Genomic DNA, 23,982 nt, shown 5'->3' on the forward strand with positions numbered 1-23,982 from the left:
ACGGCTGCATGATATGCGAATTTCTGCTAACTTTTTTGGAACAATTCAGCCACTGCATCAGAAACGCACATTTATCGATGACAAAAAGCTCCATTGTCTCTTTCGGAAAACCTAGTTAAGCTGCGGAAGCCACTTTTTCGTTGCTTCCACTAGATCTGCTGAGAGCAGGCCTCCGTTGCAACATATGAAATCAAATTATTGTATTACCCAATTCCCATACTCATGACTCATATGACAAGGCTTGCAAAACTGGTAAAATCTAGCATACAATTCAATTTTTCTGTTATTTTTTGTTGTTCAATAATGTTGATCATTGTCAATTAATACAGGGCTGATCCGACAATGACGTAAAATGAAATTATTAACTCTGACGAAAAACAAAATCCTGACAAGAGAATGAATAAAGTTGAACTGCCACCAAAGCCAGACAATCACACAGGAGCGGAATGGAAAGAGACATTTCGCAAAATGAATCTGCTTATCTATGCAGAAACGAGTATAACATTAACTCTAAGAACTAGTTGGTTATTAAATGTTCGCTTAAGATTGAGAGTTACTTTTAACTTACACATTTCATTAAGTAACCAAAATTTTTCACTCTGCAGTTGAGTTATACTATTTAAAATATTTATCTTCAAAAACCCATCAAAAATGAATCTGATCCAATCAACAAAGATAAATAGATATTTGATAGTGACATGAACCCCGACTATTTTCCACGCTAGATCAGTTTGTTTGTGACTTTTGCTAGTGGTAAAGGTTGTTCAGAGGAATTGGCATGCTCGAGCGAACCTGAAACGCGCCATTGTTCGTCATACCAACTGTAAAAATTTATATAAATAGCAACAAAATACTTGAAACTATGATAAGCACGCTCGGCAACCACTCCCATGCAGTTTATTAACGCGCAGAGATGATAGACAGAGGGTGAATGCAATTATGAAAATAAGTCAACTCATTTAAACTTTCAGGTACGCTGCGAAAGTTTCGTTTATAGAACCGAGTGGGCAGAGTACATGATGAGGGTAATTTTCAACCCATTTGGTATTTGTACCCTCATTTGATCTTTAATTAACTTTAACAGAGATGACAAATGAACAAGTGATATGAGTGTTGATATCATTGGTTTTGGGATCCCATCAAGAATGAAGCACCAATTAGCACTCATCGCTAACGAATGCACTTAGCTAAAAAAGCTGTTTCCTACCTAATGTCTTAGCTTGGTGTGAATATCGCTTGTTTTTCTATTGTTTAATTACACGTGTCAACCAACTAATTAACCTGCTGTTTACTCAATTAGGTAGAATTTCTGCAGGTCGAGAGCGAAGATAACGCGCTGAAGATGACGCCTTCATTAGCGGTGGTAAAAACAGGGTATGGCAGTGAACAAAGAGAACAAAATCAACACGCTAAGCTCATCCAACAGCGACCGAACTGCACATATTGAATTTATGGAACTACCTCTTCGGAATGTTGCCCCCTTTTACTATTTTTTTCTTCTGTCATTTAAATAGTATTAATAATCAAGGTTGAAGGAATAGGCCAATATTTCGATGTTTAAATATAATTATAGACAACTAAACTATCATCTACAACGACAAAAAAGTTAAATTTTAATATAACGGATTTATTACGAAAAACTTGATTATTTTGTAGAATATTTTCTAAGCGAAATCGGTAAACGACAAACTGAAAATCTTCTTCATTTGAATAGCAACGAAAATGAAATTATTTACATGTTTTCGAAGAAAGCACACATGACTTTTCGCCGAGTATTTGAACTATTTTGACTCAAGCGTCATTTTTTAAAGGGGCGTATATGTTCTAGGTGGTAAAATTTTGGAAAAATAGCATTTTGAAAACTTTGCTCTCTACTAAAATGCTATCTATGGATAAGGTTTCTTAACTTGAAGAAAATATACCTATACTAAAAAAAATCATGACATTTACAAAGGTGAATCGTAATTTTAAAACAGATTTGCAATTTTTCTAATTGTTTTTTTTTATTATTCAGAAACTTTTGAATTTTTTCACAAGATGTTACGTGGAATAGTTACGTGACTAATTTTATTGTTATTTACTTATTGCCAAGCAAATATACGCACTAGAGTGGAAAAAATTAATGTTTGCTTCCATGCAGTTTTCGTGTTTCTTGTGGGTCCTATAACAACTGTATAACTTTTCAGATCGATCGATGGAACTATATTTTTGCGCCCGATTTTTAAAGATTTCATACGATTTTATATGAGAAACTCCACTTTTTCGAAACTTATTTTCCAGAAATGTCCAGTTGGCTTTTAAAAATATAACGATACATGATATTTATAGGAAATTTTCCTGGGAAAAACTCTTCTGAAAATCATAAGGCGCTACGATGTTTGTAGAAAAAGTTATTCACCCCACACTGATTGAATGTCTGACGAACGGGCTCAACAACAGGAATTCTAGGTAGCATTAAGACAATCGCAGCGGTTTTGTATCAGGGCAGAAATGATTACCATGACCCTTCATCGGTAAACAAAAAGCAAAATTATGAACCCAACTTATGAATTATTAGTTTATCAGTACAGACTTACTGTTTTCACTCACAGAAAACCATAAATCAATGTTTTTCAACAAGCAAATTGTATTAACAGTCACGTCAAGAAGGATAGTTTACTTTACACCTATTATATTTTCCACTTAAAATATTGGTCAACGAAAGTTATTTTTTTCGTTCACGGACAAAATACCACGAATTTTGACCGATAGCATTTTTCAATTCATTGCTCATAATGCAAGCAACTCAAACAAATATTGCATTCAAACATGCCTCATACATGATAAGTTGAAATGCAGATAAATGTATGAGCAATGCTCGCACCTATTATTTTCCCCCCCACTGTAGCTATACAAACGAACGTTGTGTGCGAAGCACATTCATTTTTCGTCAACTGTCTGTATTACTGTCAACTAGTAAATCGTTAGCATGGCACCGAAGACAAGCGGCAAAGCAGCCTAGTTCAGACTTCCGTACGTTTGCTGTTACCAGGAGAGATAGATTCGCTTGATATTTAACCTTACCTTCAGCTCTAAATGATGGCTGTGCATTTTTCAATATCACAATAGTTAGCGTCACAAAATTACAATTTTCCGCTTTTTGGTAGACGCTCAGCTAATTTTCCTATTGATTTCTGTAAGAATGAAGAAACTCATTTGGGAACATACCGAGTTTCAAGCATGTGAAAGTGGACAATTTTCGTGACGCTCTCGATATTTCAGTTTGCACCCCTATGTTGCCGCAAGACATAATTCTACGTTAAAAAAGCGACATGAAACATGAGAATCGATCCTACATGCTGGATGATGACGTCTCAATTTGTGTTGATTTCGATACCTTGAGAAAAAGCATGGAATGGATTTATATAGAATACAATCATTCGGTGAGAATTCCCCCTCCCCCTTCTAACCCTCTTGAGTTGCGCTCATACCTGCAACCTCAAGTGAAAACACGTGAGAATAAGGTTCTATGTCCGATTACGTACTAATATTTGGAATGACGAAAATGTCCCGAAAGCATGAGTATTTTACATTGAAGTTCTGTCCAGATAGAATCTGGAATCGCTTACTGTGTTGCAGCGGCACGGAAAGTGACCGCTGCAACAATCCTTTTCTAGTGGTTTGTTTGCCTAGGAACCCACTGTAGTTCAAATTTCACGGTGTTGTGTGCAGTTAGTTAAAAGTTATTCCAAATGGAAGCCGAGAGGAGAAAAAAACTCTAAACTAAATAAATAAATAAATAAATAAATAAATAAATAAATAAATAATCCTACGTGGTCCGCAGTGAAAATCGCAAAAACGTTGAAATCGCCAAATCAACCATATATGATGTGTTCAAATATTTCAGGGAGCGAAAGAGCTTGGATCGAGTGCCTCAAGGTCAGCGTCGTAGTGAAACATATGACCGCAAGCTGAACTAGAAGGTGTTGAAAACCGTCGTTGGAAACCTTGGACTATCAGATAATGAAATCGCACAAAATTACGCTGCTGCTCGCAGTACCGTTCGGAGAATTTGTTTACAAGCAGGATATTGTTCTTATTGAGCCAGCAAGCAACCAAGCAGAATGTTGAAGCAAAAGTTCTTCACCAAAACTCGAGCTCGGAAATTGTTAAGAACTGCTCTTAACTAAGTACCAAGGATGCCTGCTCATAGACGATAAAACCTAGGTCAAAATGGATTTCGGACAGCTTTCTGGCCAAAGATTCTACATGGCGACTGCACGAGGAGATGTTCCTGCGAAGTTTAGGTTTGCTTTTTTGGACAAATTTTCCAAAAAAAAAACTGATGACTTAGCAACTTAGCCAGCAAGCAACCAAGCAGAATGTTGAAGCAAAAGTTCTTCACCAAAACTCGAGCTTGGAAATTGTACCAGCAGTTCTTAACTAAGTACCAAGGATGCCTGCTCATAGACGATAAAACCTAGGTCAAAATGGATTTCGGACAGCTTTCTGGCCAAAGATTCTACATGGCGACTGCACGAGGAGATGTTCCTGCGAAGTTTAGGTTTGCTTTTTTGGACAAATTTTCCAAAAAAAAAACTGATGACTTAGCAACGGATATGCAGTTGCAGAGCAAAGGCCAAAGTGTTCGTGACGATAAGACGATGGACTCGGAGCTGTACAAGAAAGAATGCTTCGAAAATCGCGGACTACTTTTCATTAAAGATCATGAAGATCCCGTGAAGTTTTGGCCAGATCAAGCGAGTTGCCACTACAGCCGGGAAGTCATCCAGTGGTACCGCGATAATAACGTAGGTTCCTTCGATAAAAACATAAATCCGCCCAACTGCCCGCAGTTCCAGCCCATCCAGAGATTTTGGGCAATAATGAAGCGGAAGCTTAAGGAACGTGAAAAAAAAGTGAATAAGGAGTAAACCAGAAAATGCAAATTTTCATTAGAAACAAAGATAAAAGGTTTGTATCGATATTTTTTTTCCTCAAAGTACAGTGAATTATCTTGTTTTTATGTACCAACCTTACTTGTACGGCAATTCGTTACCGAGCTACAGATGATTTTATTATTTCGGATTTTTAATGGACATAGCTTTAACTATAATTAGTATATTATCATCGGAAAAATCACGAAGAAATGTTAGAAACATCTGAATCTTTCCTTTTAAATATCGCAAATTATCGCTCAATTTTCATCTATTTTTTTATCTTCTCCTGATGCATAAATATAAAATTACGTAACGGAGCTCAACTCGATAAAAAAATGAACTTATTAAAATATCGTTATTCCTGATCGGGATGATGCCAAACGGCCAGAATTTGATCAAATACTATCTGACACAGGTGTTTTCAGAAACGGGACGATGTCCGAAAGCGGAAGCTCTATTCAAGATGTCATTTTGAAATCCAATGTGGCAACTCTCGGCTACGGGTAAAAAGTCTAAACGGACAAAAAACCGACTAATATGGGTCTTTTCGGAATCGTGTAGAAGCTACGACGCCATTTAAAGACTACTTCTAATGAGATTCATACAAGTTTTATTACTGTTTTCATAACTGCTCTGAAAAATTTGCTGGAAAGGGGCAATCGACGCTAAACTATAGCCGTTATCATGAGTATTCAATGATGTTTTTGGTTATAATAGCAGTTTTCACTATAATCCAGTTATTCAAATACTATTACATATTACATATTTAATTATTCAACAATTTTCAGTGAGATTCACAAAGCTATGTTAAATTTGGTCGTTGCATTATAAAAAAAATCATCATCGAATTTCAAAAACCGACCAAGTACATTTTTTTCAGAAAAAATATCTATGCAAAACTTCAGATCAATCAGAAATGATTTAGAGGTGCCTCAAAGCGCTCAAAGTTGTGATTTTTCGATCCTCGCAAATCTACCAAAGGGGGCTATATAAAATTGGGAAAATCGAATTTTTTTCGTTCCAAATGGCTTGAAATGCAAAAAGTGTCAAGGTATGGTGTCATCTAAAAAATTAATTTGGCCGAAAATCAACCTTCTGAGCCATTTTTGGGCAATCGAGGGCTTAATATGGACGCCAAATAAAGATTACTTCTAATGAGAATCATACAAGCTTTATTGTTGTTTTTAAAATTGCTCTTGAACTTTTGCTGTATAGAGCCAATCAACGGTAAACTAGTTCTATAGCGGTTATTATGAATTTTAAATAATGTTTTTGATTGTAGAAGCAGGTATTATTATAATTCAGTTATTCAAAAACTTCCTATAACTATTAAATGCAATATAATCTCAAAACACAGTTCAGTGAGATTGCAGAGCTGAATCACATTTATCAATCAAACTCCTCTCTTCCTTTTTGAACCACCTCTCTTTTAACGATTATCACTCTTCAAAAGAGAATTATGTTGAATACAGTTAATATCTCAAAATTTCCTAAGCGCGTTTTCTTGTTTCACTTTGGCATATAGCTACCATCGCACACTTAACCTGTTTCTCAAAAAGGCAGTAGTTGCCAAGCCAAGTAAGCTTACCGCGGAGAAGATATATGTTTCGTTTTGTCAAGCGCATTAACATACTTTAGTGTTACATCACATTTTACCTACAAGATCGGCCCTATTCAAAGCAACCTTATAGGTTATACCTTTATTTCAGCAGAAATTTCCAACCATGCATACGGTGTTATATTCAGAAGCACCAATTTTGCAGAGAACCTTTATTAATTAATTTCCACAAGGATTTAAATGTCCGCACACTGCTTCTGGACCTCGCAATAAAATCAACACGCTACTATTTTTTATTTTTGCATAAGAGTAATAAGCAAACGAGTGCAAAATCAATATTATGCTTCGCTTTCCATCAGCGTAAATAAGGACGACTGGAATTAAATAAAATCGATTCTACGCAAACAACATGCCGAACAACACAGTTCCAACATTTTTGCAACTTCAGGGAAAACAGTAAGATATAAACGCACATCACACGATCCCCATATATTAAGCACAATTCGTTAAAATAAAATGGAAATTCCAAAGCATTTAATTGGGCGGCACAGAACATGGATTATACCGTACCAGTCCGTTGCGTACGTGGACAACGTGAAATTTCTAATCTGAAATCGGATGATTCGCACTACATGCTCGGCCTGTTTGGTTCTGATAGGATTGCAACAGGCAATTAGCCTCTAGTCCGGTGGGACATACCCGTTTCCGGTTTTAGAAAGTTCATTCGGCACAGGGGAAAATAGAAATTCGCACCCGCAGCGCACGCCTCTGGTCTACGACTTCGTGATGCATTAAATCTTATGTGGGATGGAAGTTTTCGATATTTGCAAGTGCGCTACGCCCAACAACGCCCATAATGAGAAGGGATTTAATTTCAACTTTGTCTAATGAATGTTACATATTATTTGGGTAGGTTCTGCAGATGCAACGAGGCGGGTGTTGGGCGCTGGCTGCAAACTGTTTGTATGATAATATTTCGTACTGTGGTAAGAATTGCTAGTTGAAGTTTATGGGTAATGAACTTGTTAACTGAACAAATTGTTTTGCGGAATGAAATATGTTATAGTGAGTCACGTACGTTGAGTAATAAAAACATCTGTGAAAATCTTGCATCTAACGTTGATATGTAAAGATTGTTATCAACAGAATTTAAAAAAACCTAGCATCGAAATGTGTAATTATAAAAAATCATTCTGCAACGGAAATGGCAAACGCAAAACTCAATTAAATTTCTATGTCTTGCTGCAAAACTCGATTTGTTTTGTTCAACATTTAACAGCTCAAGCAGTGTGCAAAGAGCACATGCAGCTTCTCTGCTTGACTTCGTATCTGGCTAATATTGCAAAAATATATATGTTTTGATAATTAATGGCACTTGCTATGAAACAATATCACATACAGCAGGAATAATTCATTTTTTAGGTTTTCTAGAAAATTACTGACTTTTTCTGTAATAGCAATTTACTCACACTGATAGTCGCTAGCAAAATTCGATTTTTTTTTTAAATTTATCGAATTGCTGACAAATTTCAACAGCAAATTCATATATTAACTTTGATTCTACGGTTCACAGTTATACAATAAATAAAATATATATTGTTCGAGTATTTGTTTGAATGTTCCTTTAGGTTTTTTCGAAAAAAAAAATTTTCTGTTTTCAAACTTCGATGAACTTTTCTTGATAAAAAAAAATAAGAAATTTGTAGACTCTCCAACCCGAACCAGCAAAACTGCCCGAAGACGAAACTTCAGATCTCATAGAAACATAGAAATCAAATAAAGAGAAAATGTTCTAGTGGATGTCTCTATTTACCTAGTGTCATATATGTTGGATAGGATGGACATGAATTTTACTCCGAACTCTACAAATAACCATGCGCTCTCACCGCTTCCATGTGAAAATGATGACAGTTCATTATCATCATTTTTTCGCTCTCAAATAGTTTCCATGACTATAGGTTTTCAAAGAAGCCGTCTAATGAAGCAACACTCACAATGCCAAATCCAGAATTCAAACTATCGACGACCCTACTTTCCACAACTGATTGCACATTTTTTCGCCTCACAACGCAAACGAATGCCATTATCGTCATCAATATTCTGCCAAACCTTGCGAGAGACGTCGATAAACAACAGCAATTGCATGCAGACTTTTAGTATCAATTTTTCAAAATGGAATCGGGAAACGCTACTAAATGACATCCAACCCTCTGAATCACGTGCACCGTTTCCGGCTAAACTGCATTGTGCATCGAAGTCAAGCACAGCCGACGTGGGGGGACACACACGTACGGATCTTGAACTGAATTAGAATAAATCGATAACTGTCTGAGCTAAATCATGATATAATGCATTTTATTTTGGGCGCACTTCGCAGTTTGATCCCTTTTTCCCATTTCTACAGATGGCAGCTGGCGTATGGCAGTCTAAGCGCGACATTCAATATTGCGCCCGAACCGAACACTTATGCGAGCCTTACAAATTTAATCGTACATTTTATGCACATACATTAGCATAATTTCGCTCTAAATTTAACAGTACACTAAATGAAATATAAATCGAGTTTCTATTGCAACACCCATTTCAGCGTTCATCGCTCGCAGGCGAGATCCAAATCTATAGTGGCGGGGATTTCAGCCATAATACACACGGGCTATAGAATAGATCGGAATATAATGCGAGATATTATGTTAGTGTTCGCATTTCTACATCCTCGTAACGAGTGCATGGATGCAGAGTTTTGAAAAATGTCGGCACAAATCATTCCGGTGAATGATTCTTCCAGCTGCAACTGCAATAATGGAATGGTACTGAGCACAACCGTTTCACCGCCCGTACGACAACTCGATTTGATGTGTCGTCCCTGGTGCTGCTTGCTGCTTAAGACAAATACCACTCGACATAAATTTTCCGCCAAATTAACTGCTATACAGTTTCGAGTGTTCTTTATGAGTATGTGTGCAAGTATGTGGAGTGTATGTTTATATGTACGATTGCCAGTGAACAATTTTATTTTGTCGAGTCGTATATGATACATTGTTGTGTATCAGAAGGGACCAAAGGAAATGACAAAGGCGGAAATGTATATTCAAATTCATGCTGATGCCATAACCAGCTCAAGCTCGGAAAGCAATATTTGCTGCTTTTTCATATCTTTTCGTATCACCTCGCACAACGGGTAGAAAATTATTTCTTTCAATTTGAAACAATTTGTTCGAATTGAGTCTGGTATAATAAAACATTAATGTCATAATACATGCAGAGCGAAATTTATGCTATATGGTTTTTAACATACAAATTGCGCATATCACCTTGCTGCTAAGCGACTTCTAAATCCTGCAAACGAGAAGTTGACCCCAAAAAGGGGAGTGAACGAGTAGACATTACACTGCATGTTTTTAGGGTAATAAAATATATTACATTATCTTTGGCAAACTCTGCAATCTTTGTAGTTCATGGTCTTTAACCGGCCTTCTTCTACTTTCTACCTTTCTTCAGAATCTTCGAACGAACCTTCCTAAGAATTAGCGAGATAAGCTCAAACAACTGAAATGAAGGATAGCTCTCGCGCTGTTCACTATTCTCGATAGATGACTTAAACCTTTCTCCATTCTTGCCATTACGCTTTGATTCCCGTCTATCTTCCATTCATAATATTCACAAGATTACCGCGCCCGGATATAATATTTGTGCGGCCACCATTAGACGCAGTTTTTTTGTACAGAGTTTTTAAATTTTGTATTTCATCTCGAGATGTTGTGAGTTTTAAACGGAATAAAGTTACGACTTGTGGCGCGACATTTTATTTATTTTTGAAATATTTAAACAATTCTACGCGCTTATGAAAAAATTATTGTTGAAGGCGATACTTTTTTATGTTCATACACCAATCACGACCCCACAAACTCAACGCTAAGCACCATGAATTATCACGGCGCAATTCTCACGCGAACCCTCCCTTCCGGTCGAATCTATCTGGTATGAACGAAGAAAGCCAATCGCCAGAAGAGAATAACAATGGGAAGTAATAATCCTTGAGTGCAATTTATGGTAGCGAGATAAAAATATATTTTGTGCTATCGTGGCCCGAACCACGTGACCGAGTGACTGCACATTCGACAATTTATAGTATTCAATAATGTTGGACATTGAATTTTCGGGTTGCTTGCGCTATCGTTCTCCTTGCTCGATACCAACTCCAAAACGGCATATTCCTGGTGACATAATGTAGAAAACCGTACATGCGACAGAAAGGGGAGTATACGTTGAATGGTTCCGCGGAATAATTCAACGCAAACGGAAACAAGTATTTCATTTAGCAATATAAGCAATGATGTTCCTAAATGTTGAGTTCAATCATTGTATAATCATATCCCTACAGAAATTGAAAACCTTTGTGAACAAGAGATTGTTGCTATAAAATAATAAAATTTCAATTTAATAAAAATTGGCAATCCATGAAAAAATTTATTTTTCCAGTAGATATCAGTTATAGCCAAACATGGAATGATTCGGCAAAGAACATTGTACTCCGTTCTGATCCACCAACTTCACTTATAACAGAATCATTTATTTCAGATTCGCTCAGCAGGCGTTGGTAAAAAACTATACCATTGGTAAAATCGATTCATATACGTTATTAGGCAGTATATAACAAATGTGTCCATAACAAATGTGTCGAAAAGCTGAGTGCAAAATCTTTATCACTAATATAATGCCCCATCACGAGTAACAACAATGGCTACATGGTTTTCTCATGTTTTAACAATTTCCGGCAATTGAAGTGCTACATTGCAACAAACAGATAAATTTACCAAAACAAACACTTTTTTTCAATTCATTCCATTCCACTTGAAATCAGATCAAAAATAGTCTTTCACTTCCTTACTTACCTTACTTTCATTTCTCCTTACCTTACTTGATTGATGATTGATTACCTCGTCCCTGGCGGATTGGTCTCAAGAACCACGTCATATGGCTATTAGGGTAGGGCAAAGTGATTGATTTTCCAGAACCAAGTTTTTGTGGATCTTTTTGGGGTCTCAAACAACCCTAAACTTACCTGAAGTCGATTGGTTTTGTCTCCAGTTGGCGCATTGCATTTCAAATTTTTAAGAAAATTTATATGGGAAAACCAACTTTTTTGCATTTACCTTTCTAGAGAGCTCAATAATGCTCTAATAATGTACTACATTATGTTGAAGTATAGTATTTTAGATGCCTAATAACTTTGCAGAAGACACTGAAGAGCTAGAATGTCCCTAAGAAGAGCTACAGCTGTTTGAAGTTGAGTATGTCGATTTAAATGCAGAAAATCTTGTTTCCTGCCAACATTACCAATGTACCGGCGTCAGTAGGATTTCCATCAGAAGTAAACTAACGTAACGAGTTTATACACTCAGCTGCATCAAGTTTACTAATTTAGGTCAATATTCTAGGCGTAGGTAGAATCTACAACGTGTTTCAGAGGTTACTTCTGATGGAAATCTGACTGACGCCGGTACACTGGCAGTGTTGGTAGAAAAAATGATTTGCAACTTAAATTTCGACATACTCAAATTCGAACAGCTCTAATATTTTTTTAGGATTTGTTTAGATCTTGAGCTTGTTCTTTAGAATGCTCCTGTAGCCTAGCTTATACGATAACTGGAACCCCATTCTAGGGTAAAAAGGCTGACTTGCACTTGTGTCATGAAGAGAGGAATTCTGGGCCATAAAACAATTGAACGTTGTTTGAATGAAACATACGTTGCAAAAGTAACTTTCACAGTGAAGTATGTTCATCATTCGAAGCATTTATGTACGCTAACTGCAACTCACAGTATTTATTAAAAAAAAATTTCGCTTCTTTCAAAAATTAGCGAATTAGCGATTAGCGTTTCGGAGTCCAAAGTTTTAGCGACACTAACAGTTCGCTAAGCAGCTCAAAAAATAGCGAAATCGCTAAATCGCTAACTGAATGTTAGCGTCGCTAACTAGCGATTAGCGAACAGAATGGTGCCCCCCACTGGTAAATGGTTATAGTTAATGGCAGAGTATTTGGGAGAGTATCTTGTAAACGGCATTTAGCTAAGTGGGCCGCACTCTAGATTGTCGCCCTTTTTTTATTGTAGATGGAACACACAATACCTTTCATCAATTCCTCCGCTACTCGTTTTACCTCATATCTTGACAAAAACCCAGTGAACGGCTATAACCAATGCTCCTCCACCGTATTTTAGCAACTCGCTGGAGGGTTGGTCCACTCCAGCAGTTTTATTGTTTTTCAGCCGTCCAATCTCCTCCTCCACCTCCAGAAGATCAGAGGCAGAAATTCTGTTGTCTTCACCTCGGTCACTAAGATCAACTACCCACCATTCTCGCATTCTACTGCATCGCCGTTCAGATGCTCATCGAAATGCTGCTTCCACGTTTCGATCACCTCACACTCGTCCGTAAGGTGGTTACCGTCCAAGCTCCGTAAAGTGGTAGCCGTCCAAGCTCCAAGTACATATCGGCTTGCGGTACGTGAGTTTTGCGGGAGCTGTTCAGCTGTTCAGTCAAAGCGGCGATGGATCGAGTTGTGTGTGTTGTTCGAGTATCGGGAGCACTCTCAAGCCCCTTCGAAACTCGAAGAGATTTAAGGCAAGGTGATGGTCGCTCGTTCCTACTGTTTAATATTGCCCTGGAAGATGTTATTAGAAGAGCGGTGATTAACACGAGTGGCGCGATATTCCAAAAGTCGGTTCAACTGTGTGGCTTAGCCAACGACATCGACATTATGGCTCGGACCATTGCGAAGATGGCGAATACGTACATCGGAATGAAGGCCGAAGCCAAACGGATTGGACTGGTGAAGACGAAATGCATGAAAGGAAAGGGTTCACGTGAAAACAGTGCTAACTTCCAACCTTGAGTTCAAGTTGGTGGGGATGAAATCGAAGTGGTCGACGGGTTCGCGCATTCAGGTTCACTGCTAACTGCCAACAACGATACCAGCAGAAAAGTTCATCGGCGCAGGGAATCGCATATACTTTGGTCTCCGATCGAGTAGAATTCGCCACCGCATCAGATTGATCATCTACAAGACACTGATAAGACCGGTAGTCCTTTACGGCCATGAGACACGGACTATGCTTGTAGAGGACAATCGCGCCCTTCGGTCTCCGAGCGTTACAAGCCGCAGACGGTTAGGGGTTAAATTGTTGCGTATGTGAGAGCACCATCGGTGTTTATTCGCTGGATACAAAAATCAAATGCGAATTGTGGAATAATTCGTCTAAAGAACATTAGGAAATGGCAAAACTGAACAGAAAGGCGTGGCCTATTTCAAAGCACCCTTCGGCTATAAAAGAGTGTTTCTGGGAAAACTAGCTACATTCATTAGTCGGAAGGTGATCTGGATGGACCGTCCACAACGTTGACAGCAGTAGCAGCAGATATCAGCACTCAGGAGTAACAGACAATAGCAGCGGGTTGAGACTGTGGCTGCCTTCAAATTAAACGAATCACGATCTGGTAATATTGTTTGAGATAAATGTTTACAATATTTCACAAAATGCCTCTTCCTCTCATTCAATAAAACAGGTAATACGATGCCTTCGTCAAACGCAAGTTCACCATAACTCCCGCTATCGGCGTAACACAGAGATGCAATCAGCGTCATATCCGATTTTAAATTCAACAACAAACTGTCTTTTTTAGGACAACCAAACAAATGAATTGAAGATTTAATATTTTCTCGTTCTGAGCTTTAACCAAAAGTTAATTATCTTAATTTGAATGCACATGTACATATATTTGAATTCACATGTACATATACTCTCTACTGGTTTGCGCCGCAAAGAGTTTGTTCTTTTTCTGTTCAGTGAGGTCGTATTTTTATGTGCAAACTGAAATTGAGTAGTACTTCAACTTCATCTGCACAAAATTTCCAATACAATACAATGAGCGGTCGACATTTATTTGCTAGGAAAAATGACTGACACGCAAGCAGCCGGGTTATCTTTCTTGTAAAAGTGTTCTACTTCAACCTTGCGGTCGTGGCTTTGCACAGAACCCTCCTGTGATTTTTTAACTTTATTAGTGGATTGTTGTTATTTTTATGACTTATTAACTCGTCGGAGATCAAAACAAAACAAACACAAAAAGAACCATATAAATCCGTTGATTATTTTTCTAAGTGATGCGCCTTTTTACAGACACCAACTGATTTTTATTCAATAGAAGAAGAAGATGTTCATATTTTTATAACACGTACATTTTCGGAAGTACATAACTAAAAAATTGTGATGTGAGGATATAACATAGGGTCGTTTCACCGCTAGATGGATCAGTTGCGATGTATTTTTTTTTTTCCATTCACAGACAGTTTTTCAATAGGTCCTATGCCAAAATGCTTACGCCCTTTTAGTAAAGTTACTCTTGAGTCTGCAAAATGCATCCACCCGTGGGAAGTACTCAGTTAGCTGAATCAAATATGTGTGCAAAGTTTCATTCTAATCAAAATGGTCGATTAAATTTTATTGCATTTTCAAATCATAAAAACGCTCATATAACTTTTTTGATCATCGTTTAATTTTTAATTGATTAAAAGTATCTTGTACTGTTCACTATAAAAGAAACAGAGCAGCAGGTTTTAATAGCAAATGAAAATTAACATAAAAAAAAGTTTAAAAATGTTTACTACCCTGTTGCCATGAAAAGGGGTGAAATTGATAACTTTTTACAATACTCTCCAAATAACTCGCTTCATGTTAATTTCTCCCGAAATATCAGTACGTCCAGGCTATTTGGAGTAGGTACTTTTATACCTTCGATTTTGCCAGTGAATGCTATACCTTTCTAGGAGAAAGCAAAAATCATAATTTTTAGAAGGCATTTTTTCCAGACGGTATTTAGTTTAATTTTCACGTTTTCAATACCAATTCCAAGTACACATTATTGTGGTTCTGGCTCCTTTAAGCGGTATTTGTGCGTTAACGCTGTAATGCATGATCAGTAGCTGTTGGGGTAGATTTGACTGTGACATGGAAAAAGCTGAGCTTTAGTACGTCGCCAGTACACATTAGAGATACTGTCACTTAGTATATGGTAGTCTTTTGTGGTAGTCTGGCTCCATTATACGGCATCTGTTTGCTAGCGTACCAACAGTAGCTGCTGTTTGAGGAGTAGATTTGATTGCGACATGGAAAAGGTAGCTAATGTCTAATTTTGTGAGTAGCAAGTAGCTTCATGAGATCCCGGTGAGTAGAGCATCGTCATAACTTACACAAACAAATCGTAGTTAATTACTCATTCTTCCTTCCTTTTAAGATCTGTAAGCTTGCAGGCAACACTTGGCTCATATAGAAGCTTTAGTACACAGGCTTGTTCTACATGCCATCGATGATCTCTCACAAGCACTCACTGATCATTGCTGTATTTACACTTTCCCTGATTCTGCTTGTCTTTGTGGTTTATGTTGTCTATCGTCTCTGTGGGTCTGGATTGGAAAAATAAATCTGGCCTCGAAGATGAACCAAAGAAAAAATAAATCAAAACAGTTGAATATTTGTAACTATTGTTTCAAAATGGCACGAAATAGTTGTTGGAAACCTAATCTTAGTTTCAAACGCGTTATCGAGGAGTTTTATTTTTGCTCTGTTTTTTGTGTGCATAATGACCTTGCGAGACAGAAATAATTCAGTAACATCAGATTCAAAAGACGAAATAGTTAATATCACTGCGAGCATTACCACAGAAATGCAATCCGTAAAAGAGGACTTCAGATCAATTACAAATGCTGTTCAAGTTTCGCAAGAATTCTTATCGACCAAAGTTGATGCAATTGTAAATGGGCTAAGGGGACTGAAAAATGAAAATGCTCGTTTGAGGAAAGAGATTAACGAACTAAAGTTAACACATTCTTGGCTTTCAACAGTTGTTAGCAAAATAGAATCAAATACGGAAATACATAACAAAGCAACCGTTAGTAACAATGCTATTCTTTTGGGTATCCCAACAAAACCGAACGAAAATCTCTCTCAAGCAGTTAAAAAACTCTTCGACGTCCATGGGGCTCAAATGCCAGGCTCAGTATTGTCGTATTGTCTCAGTATTGTTATTGTTATACAAAAACGAAAGGAACGCAAATGCATTGACTCCTGTTAGGGTTATATTCAAGGATAGAGAGTCTAAGGAAACTGTTTTTCGTAAAATTAAAAACAACAAAAAAGTGCTATCGACAACAATAAACCCAACACTTACACTTAATGGCAAACCCACTCACAAAACCATCCAAGATGAATTGACCCCTTACTCAGCCGAATTATTAAAAAACCTACGACAGTTACAAAAATCAATCAATCTAAAATACGTTTGGCCTGCGAGAAATGGCATAATATATGTAAAACCTAATCAACATTCTAAGCCCATTATGATCCACGATCGAAATGATTTAAACAAACACGAGAAAATACTAAAATGTAGTAGTACTGAAGCCCATATCTCGTGAATGAATAAATTTTACGTGTTTTGTATCTATTTGTTCAAAAAAATTAACTAGATGGCTAATCCAATTCAAAACTACTATCACGATTCGATAATCGATTGGAATAAAAACAATCCTGATCACTTCGCAAAAAACCTCAGATTCCTTCAATGGAACATGAGAGGAATTAACAATTTAGAAAAATTTGATTCACTGTTGCAATTTTTAGATCATTGTATTATGTCTATTGATGTAGTAGTATTAGGGGAAACGTGGTTAAAGCATGAATATACTTCAATTTACAATATTCCAGGTTACTCGAGCTATTTTTCATGCAGAAATGCTTCAAACGGAGGACTTGCTATGTTTATCCATAATAGTATTGTTCACAATGTTATTGTCAATGAGGAATTGCACCACTTACATGTAGAACTGTGCATAAATGGGAGGAGATATGATATACATGGAGTGTATCGACCACCATGCTTCGATGTACACCAGTTTTGTAATGCCCTAGAAAGTTGGATGCATTCAACCAACACCAATCACTCTTGCTTTATTATTGGAGATGTAAATATTCCTATAAACTTATCCAGCATTAACGTTGTTGAGAAATATAGAAGTCTTTTAGAATCATATGGTTTCATGTGCACAAATACGTTCATTACTAGACCGTTGACTGGGAATTTATTAGATCACGTTGTTTGCAGAACAGATGATGTAATGTTACTTAGAAATGATACAGTTTATTCAACCGTTAGTGATCACTTACCAATAATTTCATCTTTTAAATTAAGCTCACCTAAAGAACCGCTAGTTGTTAAAAAACAGTTAATCAACCATCACAGATTAGAACTTCAGTTTAGAAATTACATAAACAATTTCATTCCAGCACAGAATCCAAACGTGACATTAACTGGTATAGTGAACACCTATGATGAAATGATCAGTCAATGCTCGAAGACTGTTTCCAAAGCAATACCTTTGAAAAACTCACTTTGCAAAAAAATAGAACATTTGTGAGAAGTTGTTCTTCATCAGTAATTCAACCACACTTCGAAAACAAGCTCGTTTTTCTGGTTTTGGAGATGTTTTTAAATAACATGAGTTCACCAAACAAAAACTATGACATAAATGTCACTTGTCCTCAAGATGTTTTCCAGATGTTTTCGCTATTATAACAACTGTGTAAAAATGTCCAGCCGAGGCAGCCGCGACAGATCAATATTACACGCCCAATAATAATTTACGTACCTGTAAAGTGCTTTTCCTTTGGTCGGTCTTAGTATTCAGCAGCCAATGACTTGATCATATTGTTATTAAAATTATTTAAACGATTTTATGAAAACTCTTTGAGTTGGATCGAAATGCGCCATGAAAATGTAAACAAAACGTTTGCAGTGCAACCAATGTCACGCCAAACCGTATATCCGTTGTTACCGTATATCTAACAATGTTTTCTAGTTTTGCTATATTTTATGTCTAAATAACGTTAAAACTATACGAGAACAATTTGAATACTTAAGCGACAGAAACAATTCATTTTGAAAGGTTTAACATTGTTTTTATCATCAATTTATAATTAATTAAAAGTGCCGCTGACGAACACAATTTTCGATCTAGCTGCACTGCGCGTAACAATACATTTGCGCAGGCGCTAGGTAAATGTTGTCATAGCAACCAGGGGGGATCCATCTGTCAAACATCTTGTAACCAACATATTCGGCAACAATGCGTTTATTTTGGTTTTCGTTCTTTTTGGTAATGGAATTGATCGATGTGAAATATTATAGAATCGGAACGTTTTTAAATCAAAACTCGTAAAACCGCGAAAAACTTTCATGAATGTGTTGTATAGTGATTTTTCCCCCATTATTGTTCAAAGTTACATACATCATGGACCAACAAACGTCATGGACCAGAGTTGATCTGCGATAACGCACACATAGATGAAATTTAACAGCAGTGAATCCCCTCTGATAGCAACACAATTGCGCATGCGCGCTGGTATGGCGAATTCTGACCCACGAATGCGCGAGTTTTTTTATTCCACTAGGTCAGTGCAGATCAACCCAAGAAAAAAGAAACGACATTGCGATTTACTAGGCAAGTAAGAAAGAGATGCCAGATAGTTGTTTACGAGCTAAGCTCATGCGGTGTTGGGCTAAATTGAGACCCTTCGCAATTAAATGAATCAGCAACCATTCTGTAATGAATAATCTATTTTCCACTGATTTACAAACAGAAAACCGTATCCAATGAACGGCGCATGATTTTTTCAGAAGTAAAATGCAATGTTTCACCATGAAATTTGACGCGCACGTAGAACTTTGTATTAAAAGCGTCAAATAGTTGGTCTAATATTATTGTTTATTTTTGGTGAATATTCGATACGCCATAATCACTATTTTTTTCCTTTGTAGTTCCTAATATAAAGAAGCGTTGTTCTACAAAATTTCTATTTTGAAGTTTTATGCTTGCGTCAACGATGTTTTTATTAGTTAGTAATTACAATTCGAAAATAACTTGTTTTCCATGTTTTTTTACCGCATTGGTACTCGAGATGTATTTTGCAGCTTGAGTCTAGCAAGTTGGCTTGCTTTCATGAAGTTATATAATACTTCACATAACACCAGTACTTGTTATAGTAGCCTTCGATTTTTGCGCTTTTTCTGGTGATAGAGATGTCATGAAAAAGGTAATGTCAACTGAAATCTATAACCGAAGGTTGTGTTGGAGGAGTTACATTAACTGTTCTATATCAACGTGTGTTACTTGGGATGTGGAAGAACTTAAATCAAATACTCGGTCGCAAAAAAACAAAAAAACAAGTCACTTTAAGCTGCAATAACAAAAAAACCGCAACAAATAGGGAATCTTGTGATGTCTTCAATGAATATTTTACAACAGTTGGAAAGCAGTTAGCGAGTGCCGTTCAAAAACTACCCGATGTTAATCCATGTGCCAACATACAACGCGTTAGAAATACTATTTTCTTACGACCATCTACTAGTAACGAAGTTATGTTACTGATAAAAGATTTAAATGTTAATAAAAGTAGTGGTCCAGACAACATGCCTGTGTCAATCTTAAAGAAAAACTCTCAGGCTTTTTCAATGATTTTGTCACATGTATTCAATCAGATTATATCAACTGGCGATTATCCAGAGTGTTTAAAAGTTTCTAAGGTTATACCAATTTTCAAGACGGGAGATGCCATCATAGCTTCAAATTATCGACCTATATCAACATTATCCGTTTTTAATAAAATCTTTGAAAAATTACTTGTAAATCGATTATTTAACTTCTTTGAAAAACATGGAGTTTTATACTCGCTACAATACGGGTTCAGGAAGGGATGTAGTACAACAACAGCAATTGTCGAATTAGTCGACTATGTAACAAAAGAAATTGAAAAGAAGAATTTTGTAGGAGGCTTATTCATTGATTTGAAAAAAGCATTCGACACTCTTGATCACCGGATACTGTTAAATAAATTAGAGCACTATGGTATACGAGGAATGGCTAACCAATTGATTGGAAGCTATTTGTCGAATAGAACACAGTTTGTTGAAATTGATGGTGAACATAGTTCTACGCGATTGATCGATATAGGAGTCCCCCAAGGTAGCAACATAGGGCCGCTCTTATTTCTAATATACGTTAATGACATTGGGAAACTTAATCTAAAAGGAATACCCCGACTTTTTGCAGACGACACAGCCTTATTCTATCCACAAAAAAGTTCACAGGCAATAATATCTTGCATAGAACAAGATCTTATAATCCTGTCCGAATATTTTCAAATTAATTTGCTGTCCTTAAATTTACAAAAGACTAAATATATGATTTTCCATTCTATCAAAAAAACAACCTATTATCGTAAATAATCCCGATATGCTCCATCATTCAATCGAAAAAGTGAATGAATTCAAATATTAAGGAATAGTGTTAGACTCTACTTTATCCTGGAGTAATCATATAACCTTTATCGAAAGAAAGGTTCCTGCACTTTGTGGTATGCCTAAAAGAGTCAGTACATTTGTGTCACAAAAAGCTTCACTATCATTCTACTACGCATGTATACACTCAACTTTTCAATACATGAATATTGTTTGGGGAAATGCTGGGAAATCTAAACTTCAAAAACTTCAGGTCCTTCAAAATCGTTGCTTAAAATTGATCTACATACTGCCATATTTGCATCCTACCATTGATATTTACTTGAATAGTTCACACTGTATACTACCAATTCGAGCACTATGCGAGCTTCAAACGTGTATGTTCATGCATGACATAAAACACAATAGGTCTAGGTATAATAATTTAATTTTCACAGTCCAAAACCATCTTCACAATACAAAGCAATCTCATCACCTTCTTAGTGCCAGAGCAAATACAACCCTTGGACAAAAAGGCATAACATTTAAAGGTCCTCAAATATACAACTTGCTTCCAAATGAATTAAAATCCCTTAATAACAAAACATCTTCAAGGCTAGATTGAAAAAATATCTTAAAATCAAATCACGGGAGCTACTGTAATGATATTCAATCATAATTACTAAAATTGTCGTTATAATATGTATAATTTAATTATCGTTATATAATTCATTTTAGTTAATTTTATAGTTTAAGGTTTCAAGAATTGTTAGGATTCTTGATTTAATTTTACCATATCTAATGTTTACCATTATCGTTTTATTTCATTTTTTCATTCTCTTGTCGGTGTGCACTACCAGGAGGCTCCAAGTGCTAGCCTTCTGGTGTGAAGGTATCGGTAATGGGCATTTGAAAAAAAAATTGAAAAAGTTAGATAGAATAAAATATGAATATCAATATAAATAAATATAAATAAGTAAAATAGTGAGTCCCTTGGAAGGAAATTAATTTCCACTGGGACGTCACATCAGCAGAGCCTAACCCTGGCCCGGGGTAGGTAAATATTCTTTGCAATTCCTGCAAAGAAGTGCAAGATCTCTATGTTAAAAGTAAATGACAATGCGCCTCCTTTTTCTTGGTACTCGAATCCGCTTGTAGTAGTCAATAGCAGTTTGTGTTTATATCATTTGTCTCCTTACTAGACACTGTAAGTTTATGAAAAAACTGCTAATCATGAACACTATGTGTACTCTATAAGCAAAATCGTAAAAAAAACCAACTCAAACAAAAATGTTTTTGAAATATTAAATTATATAACTAGCTTACACAGCTGCATTAATAAGGCACCTTGTTCAGATAAATAATGCCTCTCATTACTCGAAAACAATCAAACATACTAAAAACTACAAAATACAACTAGTTGATGTCACTGTGTGCGAACCAGATCGGTATTAAAACCGGAACGATGGTAACACCACCAACATTCATTCAATCATAAGCTGCTGAAAATGCATAAAGGTTTCGGTTTATTTGTTCATATTTCATGTTTCATTTACCTGCTGTTAATTGCTTCGGCAGTTAATTTGTTCGAAATTCACTCGTTAATTTGAAATCAAAACACTTCATCAAAACAAACAAAAATCGGTTTCTCTCTGCCGTAGATTTTATTATTTTTCCCTGCCACGAGTTCAGTACCGCCTGTCAGACGAAAAGTTCATTCACGGTGATTTTAACGAAGCGAACGATATGTTATACATTCGAGTTATGTTATTTTTGGAACAGACAACCTCCACATCAATAACCGAACCGATACACGGCACTAAAACAAAACGAGAGAAAATCAAACACTTGCTGAGGTGATTTCATACACAGAAATTCACGATTTTTCTCGTGAGTTCGCCTTTGCCCGCTCTTAACTGAGGAATGAGATTTTTTTCGCTAAAACATTGATGGAAACATCCGATCAATCGACGCTTCCTGGATAAGCCATTGTTCACATTGATTTCCGCAATTGGTCCTCTATCACTTGATTCACCCGCCAGGTTATGATTCCTTAGTTTATAGTGTATTGTGAAATCTTCTGGATTTTTCAAAATATAACAAATTCGTTGTAGCATCAAGAGAAAAACACGAATTGGTTTACTCAACACATCCGGCTCCAATCCAAAGCTGTGCAAAACTTGAATACAGACGGATTGTGCTGAGCTGAAGAAATTCAAAATCGACGCACATATACGATGAATGCACTGGAAGTAATTGCTTTGTTATTACGTATAAAGTTCAATTCAAAATTTGCAGTCCGGAACTTGATACTATTTATTACACGCGGTGAATATCAAACCAGGTCAATTCGCACGAAGTCCCCGAGGAAAACTATCGGTTGTCGGAGCACGATCGCTCACTGTGTGGAATTATGAAAAAAGACAGCAATATCTCGCGGGTTCTCAAAAACCGAAAATATCGTTTCGCTCCGCGTTTGTCCGGCTGGCCTGATCACGACTGATGGGGAGATCAAGCTATTTGGAGGACTGTTGCTGTATTTTCTCGGTTGCTAGTATAGGTGGACTCATGTTTTCGACTTGGCCGCAAACACGGGAACCGCCAACTGCAGTGTTTTCGAGCTGCACGGAACGAGTCAACAGCGCTCGACAAGCTGGTTAGCCAAATATTATCTATGAATATTATTTTTGATATTCTATCAGGTAGTGATTTCAATTTTTTGGGCCCCTTTCTGAGTCAACACTTGCAATGAACATTTGGGGTATGTACTGGCATTGGATTCGCTTACGCTTTTTTGTCTAAGGAGCTGAAACAACTAATCAGTCCCCCACTAGAGATCACCAATCATAATTTGATTTATTTTTTAGACAAGTAAGTAAGGATTACTATACTTGTGAGTAGTTTCATAAATTTACGTGTATGACCGATTCAAAAATAGCCAAAAATTCCAAAGTGATTACATGAGCCACGTCAATAGGGATGCGTATCTTTGGTGTTACAGGTATGCATGCAAAAATATAGCCGTACCGTTTGGTGTATGTGGTGGCGACACATCCTCACCGATAGGAAATTAAACAACACGCCAGCCGGCTACCAAATATCTCTAGTTGCAGCCCCACAATTTGTTTGGTCATAGTCTCTGCAGATCACTAACGCTTTCCGCCTGTACTTTGC

General features: G+C 36.7%; 1 protein-coding gene across 2 annotated transcripts in view; it reads right to left on the minus strand.

Moving 5' to 3' along the window:
* The window catches only part of LOC129723416 (uncharacterized), a 266,536-nt gene extending 243,294 nt beyond the window's left edge, over window positions 1-23,242 (minus strand). The window contains exons 1-2 of one of the 2 annotated variants that reach the window (XM_055677619.1): window positions 23,039-23,242; window positions 22,365-22,888 (exon numbers count right to left, since the gene is read on the minus strand). The gene's annotated coding sequence lies outside the window, so the exon portion shown is untranslated. The remainder of the gene's footprint in view (window positions 1-22,364; window positions 22,889-23,038) is intronic. The other variant, XM_055677620.1, reaches the window with a different exon arrangement.
* Between the last annotated feature and the right edge of the window lie 740 nt (window positions 23,243-23,982).

The sequence above is a fragment of the Wyeomyia smithii genome, chromosome 2 (assembly GCF_029784165.1).
Source record: "Wyeomyia smithii strain HCP4-BCI-WySm-NY-G18 chromosome 2, ASM2978416v1, whole genome shotgun sequence".
Taxonomy (NCBI): domain Eukaryota; kingdom Metazoa; phylum Arthropoda; class Insecta; order Diptera; family Culicidae; genus Wyeomyia; species Wyeomyia smithii.